Source organism: Mustela nivalis (genome assembly GCF_964662115.1).
Source record: "Mustela nivalis genome assembly, chromosome: 2".
NCBI lineage: Eukaryota > Metazoa > Chordata > Mammalia > Carnivora > Mustelidae > Mustela > Mustela nivalis.
In genome coordinates, this window is record NC_139021.1 from 14,827,964 (window position 1) to 14,838,877 (window position 10,914).

Here is a 10,914-nt window from a genome sequence, read left to right on the forward strand (position 1 = left end):
TGCTGGCACACATGGTTACTTGGCATCTGCCCCATGCAACATCAGATGTTTGACAGTTTTCTCACACTAGCATTTTCTAAAACCCAGGACCCCGATCTAACAATAACAACCCAGTTACTCCATGGCCCACCAAGATGCCATCTCAGAAGACACACACGATCATAGCAGCTGTCTTAGAGAACTTCTTTCCAAGTTCCTGGAGTCGTACCTGGCTTCCAGTCCCAGTTCTGCCCCGGCTGTTCTCAGGACTTGAGCAAGGTCCTTAACCTAAGTCTCATCCCCACACCTATGAACAGGAGACCGCAGAAGACCTCTCTAACCGGGTGGTTGGGAGGATTCAGTGAGGTCAGGCATATAAAGGACATAGCCCAGAGCCCAGCATATCACGCAGTAAATGTTAGCAATTACTAATAGCATTGTTCCTATGAGTGACTTGAGATCAGAAAGTAAATCGTTCTCTATCTGTTCATCATCTGGATTTTAAGGACATAAGTCCAAATCTTAGTATTTGGCCAAAGCCCTCCCTTCTGGACCGAGGAAGTTTATTTTTATTCTTCATGATCTCAACTACCTGCCATGTTTTAAACGAGAGGTGATTTAGAATTCTTCATGCAAAGGACACTTTGCTACAGTGAGAATATTCTAAGACTCACAGAGGTGGGTCCAGCTTATCATGGCTTCAAAAAAGTTCTCTCTGGAACTGGAGTCCTGCCTTGTACCTCCCTGGTCTTGCCATTGCTACTTAGTCATTAATGTGCCCGGCATCCAAGCAATTAAAGGCAACCACAAAGAGAGGCCCAAGGCTGGTATGCTGACATAAGGAGGCATGTGCTTCTGTGGTCCCTGGCTCCAACGGTGTCTTTGTTTGAGTCAGTTTTATAGCGTCTTGTGACCTAGAAGAATATCTCTCTAAATGAGCCCTGGTTGTTCAATGTGTTCGAGAAAGCATGTCCTATTATTGGTTGTTATTCCCTTTGGATATTATGGTTACACTTCATACACGCCAACGTCCTGCCCTCACCCCACCTGCCCATCCCATGGGCCACCGGCAGGGTGGCGACAGTTCCCATACACTCCTCTGCCTTCTTGCTCCAAATCCTAATTTCTCTTAATCTGGGCTCTTGCTCTGCCACGGGAGGGCACTCGGCCCTCTCTCGGGGCAGGCCAAGGAGATAGAGCTTCCAGGAGTAACTCTCAACTAATAAAGGACAAGAATTACTAAGTAAATACCTCAATTGTCTCATCCCACAGTGGTGCAATTCTGAGATAAGCCAATACTGCCTCTGAAGGAGTCCCAGCGCAGCTGAGTCGTGGGCACCCACAGTGGCAACAGACTCGCTCATGCACCTTCACTGGCTTCCTCCCTTCCCTGGATCACTCCTTCACCCCTAATGGAGCTTCCTTAGATCACCTCCAAATTAACTGTTGTCATCCAAATCCTTGCTTAGAGACCGCCTTGGAGGAACCCAAACCAAGACAAATTCTTCAATGAAAAATAGCTTTTACATTAAAATAACACAAATTATATACATATTACTACCATATCAAGTAGATGTTGGCACTGACATACGATACGGAGCCCATCTGAGAATAAAATCCCTGATTACAACATGGCGCCCTATCTCTACAGAATCCTCTAATACCAGCTTCTCTAATACCAGTGAGGTTAGGGCTCACTCTCTAGTCATATTAGTCCCCACCATAGACGGGATCCCATGAACCTGTGGCCAGCTGGTGCTAAGCACTCACCAGTAAATTAATTAGACTTCCCACGGCTACCCTTTGACTCACTCAATGTCAACTTCCCCACCATTCTCTTTCATCCTTCTCCATCTGGATCACAAACTCAAAAGGAAAAAATAAATACACTCTCTAGTCCTTTTCCTGCCCAATCTTCAGAAAGACTTCACTCAGCCGATGCAAGGTGTCTTCTCAATGACCCTTGATTAATCATTTTCTACTGGTTTTGTGCAGAACCCCATCAAAAAGGCACCCTTCCCTCCACTCTGCAGATGTTGCTCACAAGTCCCTCTTTCCCACCAAGACTTATTAAATTTGGCCTTGAGGTTTTGGTCCTTCTGAAGATTTCATAAAAGTTTAGAACTCATGATAATTTGAAACAAAATTATATCATTGAATTTGCCATGCCCTGAAATGTTTTTTGGATTTTCACATGTGTCTCAGACTTCTATCTTGTGTGTTTCTGGTCAAGCCTTAAAATAACTCCAGCCATCCGAGAGATCCAGAAAACTCAGTTAAACCTCTCCTGGATTGCTGACCCAGAAAAACTGGGAGGTACTAAATGGTGCTGTTTAAACCACTCAGTGTTGGGGAAACTTGTTGCACAGCAATAGATAACTAGTATACCCTTGAACAATGGTTTGTGTCTCACACTCAGAAAATGCCATCCTAAAGGAGCAGCATTAAGACACCCCTCCAATGGGGTAGGTGGGATAATGATGACAAGTAGGATAATTTGTGGGGAGGAGGGTCAGATGAGACACCAAAGACTTGGGTTTTAGTTTCAGCTGTCCCAGGACCTACCAGCTGTTTTACTCAGTGAGATCATTTCCTCTTCTGTAAAATGGAATTAATGATACATGCCATTCTTACATCACACTGTTATTATGAGACTAAAATTATAGAACCCAGGTAAAAAGCTTTGTAATATGTGAGGTTATATACCAAGTGAGGGGTTATAATCATCAACATTATCATTATCATCTTTATTGTTGGCTGTTATAAGACAAAACCAACAAAAGTTTGAATGTCTCTGTCAAAGTCCAACCAAGGAAAACAGAAATCACTCTACATACTTGGAACAAGAGGAAATTAATGTGGGGAATGGGTTACACAGGTGACACAGGGCTGAAAACCCACCAGGAAACAATAAGGCAACCCAGAAGTTAATAACAGCAGGAAGCCACCACTGCCTTTTATCTGGAAGGACAGAGGAGGAGGCAGGGTCATCAGAAACCAAGTCCTAAGGTCACCCTATAATGCAGGTGCGATCCAGAGTCAAGAAAGAAATGCAACCTCTCAAGGCAGAGGAGAGGAGAAATACCCTGCTTTCTCCTTTCCTGATTCCCCGCAATAATGGCCCACTGCCCCCCATTGGCTGGACCAAGCCAGAAACCAGCTGACGGGAGTGACAGATGGATCTGGAGCCAACAAGCCCTGGGCCAAAGAAACCTTCTATTCAGCGAGAAATGCAAATACATGCTAGAAATGGGAGTAACATAATGAAGAAACTCAAAGTCCCAAAGACTCAGATCCCAAAAGAGCATGGGAATTCTTCTGGTCCAAGCCCTCATTCTACAGGCAAGACTCCAAGGAAGAAAATGATGTGACTTGACCAAGAACATGACCCAGCTGGCATGGGACAGCTGAGAACCCAATCATCGGAATTCATAGCTCTTTCCTCAACCTGAAACTTTACAATGACCAACAGCAGAGGCCCTTCAACTGAACGAAGGGATGTGTTCCCATAGTTGATTTCTAAGACAGTTGTGTGGACCACAGACTTCATTTTCGCACAGAATCAAGGTTTTCTTGGCTGATTATGTTTCAGACTGGCTATCAAATGCCTATTTAGCCCACAACATGGGAAAGAAAGGAACCTTCGTACTTTGAAATAATGAGAAATCCAGAAGCTGATCAGCATCTTTCTCCCCCCAGGGCAGAACAGAAGAGCGAGCTCTCCCTCATCTCCTCCCTCTGCCCACACCAGCTGATGTTTCTCCTTGCCCCGCCATTAAGGGGTGGGGGGGTGGGCCATCCTTGCCTTCTGTCTGGTGAGGAGATCCTCCTCCTTCATCACCCTGTCCTTTTCCTACAGTGTTTTTCCTGGGGTTGCAGGGCCAGCAACAATGGGACCAGGAGCTTCTGGAGGGCTGAAACCCCATCTTTTTCTTTTTCTTCTTCCTTTTCTTTTTTTCTATCCGTTACATATTTGCACCTTTGATTGCCAACCCAATCCTGCCTTTCTCACCCCCACCCCACCGAGCTCTCCCTGGTAGGGTCTAAATTGACATCTTCAGGAGGGGACTTGGGAGAAAGTATAGACATTGTAGAATAATTTTCTATTTAGAAAATGAAAAAAAGGGGTGTCTGGGTGGCTCCGTGGGTTAAGCCTCTGCCTTCTGCTCAGGTCATGATCCTAGGGTCCTGGGATCGAAACCCACATCGGGCTCTCTGCTCAGCAGGGAGCCTGCTTCCCCCTCTCTCTGCCTGCCTCTCTGCCTACTTGTGATCTCTCTCTGTCAAATAAATAAAATCTTAAACAAAAAAAGAAAATGAAAAAATTTTTTTTCTTTTCGTACTATAAATTAAAGTAAAATGTGAACAAAAGTCAGACAAAGCACTCTTAGATGGTGAGTGCACTAGGGATTGGGAAAGAGGAGAGAGCTGTCTTCTGTGAAATATGCACCCCATTCTCGGGCTGCGGTGAGCTCATTCCCTTCCAGTTAGGCAGAGATTTCCTCAAACAGTTGTCAGGTTGCCCACACTTGATCTTCTGGTTTTCACATGCCACCTGCAGCTGGTGAGCTCCAATTCCGGGAACCAACCACCCAAAAGAGAGGAACTACCCATCCAGCCTAAAATTAGAACAAGGGCAAAATTCCTGGGGACTTAAAATGAAATGCAACTTGGTAGCCAATGGAGAAATGAAAACTGAAATACATTTTCTTGCTCTGCTCGTTGAAATGCAGAGATGTATTTCCTCAAACCTGGATACTACCTCCCAGCTGAAGAGGACAGGAAGTCAAAGTCTGTACACATTCACATGCCAGTGCCCTTTGCTGTGAAGCTTCCCCACTCTGCAAAGGCAGAAGTGATTGTTCCCCATCCCTCACCCCCGTGCCCTGGCCCCTTGTTCCCTTCTCAGTAGGTCAGGGCCACCATATACAGCCACGCAGTGCACTGCACAACTCAAAAGGTGCCATTTTCCACCAGTTGCAGTGTGAATGGGGCCCCCTGGAGTTGTGCGCTGCTACTGTTGGAACAGAGCTTGACAATTGCCTTGTCTGGAGGCTGACACCTACAAAGCCATGAGCTCTTAGCTGGGTTGCAATCTCTTCTGTGTCTTGGGCACCTACAACAGTGCCCAGTACAGAGTAGCACCTCAATTTGAACTCGCAGGAATTTAAGAAGCAACAAATTCAAGAAGAGAGTCAGCGCCACTCTTAGACCAAAAAAGGGAAAAAAAAAGTAATTATTTGAAATGGGAACAAAATCCTAATTAGAGTATGCATACTCTTTGAACTAACCTTGGACACTTTAAAGAATAAATAGAACACAGTGGTTAAGATCACTAGTTCCAGGGTCAGAAGGATCTGGGTTTGAATCCCAACTGCAAAACTTACTAAATCATGTCAGGCACGTTCCCAAACCTCCCTAAGCCTTAATTTCCTCTCCTGTGAGGATCAATCGAGATCATGCCTTAGCCTAGTGCCTGACACACACTAATGGTCAATGCATCTTCCTTGTAATGATGAGGTATGATTTAATGGCAATTAATCAATACAACAGTAATTTCAGAAGGCAAATTTTTATTTATAACCCATTAATATTTATCACCCACAAGAAGAAATATGCCCAAGGCATAGTAGGTGCTAAATTAATGCTTATTGAATGGGGGAGAGGGAGAGAAGGAAAAGAGTGGGTGGGGAGAGGGTACTGAACTGGGAATCAGAAGAGATACAGCTTCTCATCTGCCATCACCAACACTGTGACTCTGAGTCACAGTGACTTTGAGTAAGTTCCTTTCTCAGTCTCAGTGTGCTCCTTTTTCATAATGGCATGAGATACAGCCTCAGGTCCCTCCCTCAGGATCCCCTGCCACAGAGTTGCGCTCCTCTTCCTGATCATTTTTGCAGTGTTCCCTTACATCCTGCAGGTGGTGCTGCTGAGTTAAGAAGGAAACCTGTTTTTCTGCCACCTGGTTTCCAGCTGCCCAGTTTCTGTATTAACAGCAGACTGGGAATTAGGGAAATCACTTACTTGTTGCTTTAAATGCCTGAAGCAGTGAACGAGTCATTCCGTTTCCTTTCTTGCACTTGGCCTTTTCTGGTGCAGCGAAAGCACCGTGGGAGTGGGGAGGTAGCTGGTCCTGGATTCCAAGTCCAGTTCCACTACATCCTGCCTGTGACTTTGGGCAAAGGCATTTGCCATCTCAGAGCCCCTTCTGTAGTCTGCAAAATGAGGATAAGAATACCATCACCCTGGAACGCTGAGGAAATTAATTAGAGTTAGTCAATTTAAGAGCCCACTCTAGAACAGCACACTCTAGAACAGCAATTCCCTGCTCGATTGTATGTTTTATGTACCCAGTCATGTCTCTTAGAGAACCAGGGGTGTATTCCATTCAACTCTGTCTCCCCAGAGCCTGGAACAACAAATGCCTTGATGAACAAATGAACCAATGGAGGGACCGCGTTGGTCTTCCTTCCAAGTCTTTAATTGCCTATATTTGCGTATACACACACTGACTATTAGCTGCCACCCATCTTTGCATATCCTGCATTTGGTATGTAGTGGGTACCCAATAAATGCTTACTTGGTTGAACTCGAATTGCACTTTCATTTTGTGAGCACCTGCTGTGTACCAGGCACTATGGTGAGCGTTGGAGACAGAAGGATGCATGGAGGCCCCTTCTAGGAGAATAAAAGTACAGGGACACATACTCTATCCACTTCTCATGACTGTGTGCTCTTCCACGAACGCCTCACAAAACCCTGCAGGGTGCGGGCTATGATTGTACCATTTCGCAGATGGGGAAACTAAGGCCCCGGCGAGGGGACTCGCATAGGGTGGCAGAGCCAGACGAAAACCCAGGTGTCAGGAGCTAAAGCCCAAGCCAGTCACCATTTTGCTGGGTATATATAGTTTAGACATGTGTTCAGTTTGGGAGGACCAAGGTGTGGGGTCGACAGGTGGGCAAGAGTTGCCAGAGGACAGTAGGCATGAACTGGACCTTGAAGGAGGGGAGGAGTTTTCCAGATAGGATCACAGTGGCATGGGGTAAAGCGCAGAAGAGAGGGAGAAGGAACGTTCTAGACAGAGGGAAGAAATAGACCAGCCTGCAGAAAGACAGCAAGGAGGAAGTGCCCCAGAGCCAGTCTGAGAAACACAGGCTGCTCCTCCTCTCTGGAAAGTCAAGAGCTGGGTCTAGAGCAGACCAACTGGGAAAAAAGACACATGGGATCGGAGACTCTAGAAAAACATTTTCTAGAGATAAGTTTAACAAATAGGAAATTTCGGCTTTTTTTAGTTGCCGATCTGTGGGAGTCGCCTGCCTTGAACCTGGGCAGTCAATATACCGAGGCCCCAAATGCTTTTTCACCATTCACTGAACACCTGCTGTGTTGCGCCCGCCGACCACCCACACCCGGTCCCACACTGCTCTTCTCCAAACAGCAGACGCGGCGCAACTACTGAGTTTCGAACCTCTCTGGCTAGAATCTCAACTCCAGGCCTCATGTATGGCCCTCCACAAGGTCTCCCCCTGTGCTCGGTTTCCTCCTCTGTTCAGTGAGAATACCATCACAGCACCCACGTGACACCATCGTCCTCAACGCATTCACTCCGGTGAAGGACTGAGGACACAGACCGGCGAAGTGTAAGCACAGAGTAAATGTTGGACTCTGCACGTGTGGGCTGCCACCGACTATACACTCCATATGAGACACCTACGAAGCACCAGGCTAAAAGCAGAAGGTTTAGTGATGAGTAACACCAAGCCCAGCACTCCAGTGGGTCAGAGTCTAGAAAGAGCCAAGGCTTACAAAAGAAGTGATCAAAGCAGGGGGAACTAAATGCTACATTAATAATAATAAAGAAATGAAGGAGGGCTAGTGTCTGTGTGGGATTTGTGGGTGCTGGGGACTAGGTAAGGCTAGCAAACACTCTATCCTCCCCACCCAGAGCTTTAGGGAGACTCCCTAGGTTTTAGGTTCTACTTAAGGAACCAAGGTCCCTCAGGAAGGGATGCTGTGGGCGTCTTGATTCAAACCAGAGGCCACACTTGTGACACAGTGTGCAGAGCTCTGCTGGCGGAGCAAGGAGGAACAAGCTCGTCTCCGGGGGTGAGTGGGGAGGCTGTGCAGAGGACGCGACATTTAAAGGCTCTGTTGTTTAAAGGATGCTGAGAAAGAGAAGGGTTTCCGGGCAGGCGCGGGGGCACGTGATGCAGGGTCTAGCGGTGGAAATGGTGTGGTCATGTACAGAGAACCGTGAAAAGTTGTCTTGCCTGAAGCAGAGGGCAAGTGTGGGAGCTCCGGCCAGAAAGAGGCCTTGAACACCAAGTACAGTGTTCAGACTTCTTGCTGCGAAAGCCCAAATCGTTGAAGTTTCTGATGGGGGGGGGGGTGTTGCTGAGCAAAAGGAAGCAGTCCTCCCCCCTCCATTCCTCTGTAACCCCCACCCCTGGCCCCCAGGAATCTGGGCCAAGGCAGGATCCTCAGGCTTCTCATTAAGGCACCCCATCAAGGGGCCTGTCCAGCCTCCATATGGTGCGTGAATAATTCACGGTGACAGAGCGTGTTTGTGTGGGATGGCAGCCAAAGGCCCCAGTGCTTCCTCTCTCGCTCGGCTGGCCAGCAAGCTCCCCCAGGGCCCTCGGGGAGGAGACGGAGGCCCAGGAGCACCCAAAGACTCCCTCCAACATGGCCTGCCCCTGGGGAGGCAGAGATTTCACGGTCCAGGAAGGCTGCGGAGAGCAACCACCTGCACGCCCCCACCCCCGGCCCTGGTTCCCAGGGAAATCACGTTCAAGTCTAACCCCATGAAGGCCTCATGCGGCCTCGTGTGTTCTCAGGGCATGTCTCAGAAACAGGCCAGAAAGGTCTGACATGGCTGAGGGCACAGGGCCGGGGGCAGGACCCAGCCATGCGGGGCAGGGTGGCAGAGGCATGATGTGCCGGGCGGCTGCGGGGAGGGGGGCGGGGGGAGGTTCCGGCCCAGTTCCGTCACCAGCTGCTTCAGCAAGGGCAGTCACTGTGCCTTATCTCCCTCCCTGCCCACGAAGCAGGTCCCAGAGCACCCTTAAGCCTCTGTATCGTCCCTCCCTCCGTGGCAAAAATGACACCCGTTTACCAAATGCAGGTCATCACAGATGTGACTGCAATTCACAAGGAAAAAAAGACGTGTCTCCATCCCAGTTCCAGGCACAGATCTCCTAAAGCTCTTGGAATTTCCTAAGAAAGGGGTTGAAGGAGGTGTCTTTTGTTATGTTAAATGAGGTAACTTTTGGAAAGCCCCTGAGTCACCTAAGGCTGAGGGCTGGCTGCCAGGGTTGGAAACTTCAGCCCCTCCCTCTGACCTCCCGAGGGGAGAAGGGCCTGGAGGTTGAGTTCTGTGGCCGATGGCCAATGATTGAATCAATTGTGCCCATATGATGAAGCCACCATAAAAACCCCCCAAAAAAGGGTGTAGGAGAGCTTCCAGATCAGTGAACCAGAACACTTGCCCTACGGATCTCTTCACTGTTAATTCATATCCTTTAATATCCTTTGTAATAAACCAGCAATCCGGGAATAACCCGGTTTCCCGAGTCGCGTGAGCTGCCCTAGCAACCTTATCCAACCCAAAGAGGGGATTATGAGAACCTTGGGTTTATAACCAAGCTGTCAGAGCCCAGGGACAAACCTGGAATTATGGCTGGCATCTCGAGCAGGAACAGTGTGTGGAGTCTGATGGAACCTCAGATGAATGTCCTAGAATCTAAATTCGAGCACAGCCTGGTGTCACAGAGAATGGCTTGATGGTGTTTGGAAAAAACACACATCTAAACTGGCATCAAAATCATAGCCATGAAAGCAAAATAGTCTCCAATTTAAAATCTTCCTGTCACCCATAGGGAAGTCACAAGTCACATTCGGCGACACCGAGACACCAAGTTTCATTAGATCTACTTTTGTACCTGAACCAAGCTGGTGAGATGTTGTGGCTCCAAGTGCCTATGGAAGCTTCTTCAGGACGAAAAGAAAAACGCCTTTTGCTCAAATCTTGCCAGGGAAGGAAATGGTTAAATTGGATAAGGATCCCCATCAGGATTCCTAAGAGCTTCCAGAGTTTACCATCTAGGCTTGGATTTTACTAAACTCTTGCTGCAACTCTGAATTCTATTGTTAAATATAATAACTTGTGTCTGTGTGAGTTTTTAAGATTTTCTTTTTATTTGAGAGAGAGTGAGAGAGAGCACAAGAGGGGAGAAGCAGACTCTCCATGGAGCTGGGAGCCCGACACGAGACTCGATCCTGTGACTCTGGGATCATGACCTGAGCCGAAGGCAGTTGCTCAACCAACTGAGCCACCCAGGTGTCCTAAATATAATAACTTGTAATACTGAGCAGCAGAACTATTTGGCAGGAACTTACTCTTGCTCAGAAGCAAGCACGTGCACACACACATACACACACACACACACACCCCGATTCTCATTATTCATGGTAATTATGTTCTATAAAGTTGCGATGAACACTGACTTAGTGAATGCCATATCATTGCTCCTAGGGGAAATGAAAGGTTAGGGTCTGGGAGCCTCTGGCCACAACATTTTTACCGACCCATCAACACAGAGCCTTGTTGTGTGTGTTTCTGTTTAAGGACACCTTATTCAATATGTATTGTTGATTCATTAATCCTGTATCTCCTGATCTGAATGTGACTTATCTCACACACCTGCTTTCTCCAGAAGCCACCTCACAGCCTCTGCGCTCCTGAACACAGAGCTCAGGCACTGGCTTGGGACCCATTTTAAATGACGAAATCATAGCGGGGAGAAAAAGGCACCAAGATGCTCAAAACATGGTTCTGACAGGCTGCACAAAGGACCCTGGTTTCCAGGACAAGAGCTGAAACACAAAGTCAGAGCAACTTCCCTCCTGGAACGTGTCAGGTGAATCCGATTT

General features: G+C 47.6%; 1 long non-coding RNA gene across 1 annotated transcript; it reads left to right on the top strand.

The window, feature by feature from the left end:
* The first annotated feature begins 7,958 nt into the window (after positions 1–7,958).
* LOC309860614 lies at positions 7,959–10,159 on the top strand. The gene is made up of 2 exons (XR_014309492.1): positions 7,959–8,088; positions 9,861–10,159. It is a non-coding gene; the product is annotated as an uncharacterized lncRNA (long non-coding RNA).
* Positions 10,160–10,914: the final 755 nt, after the last annotated feature.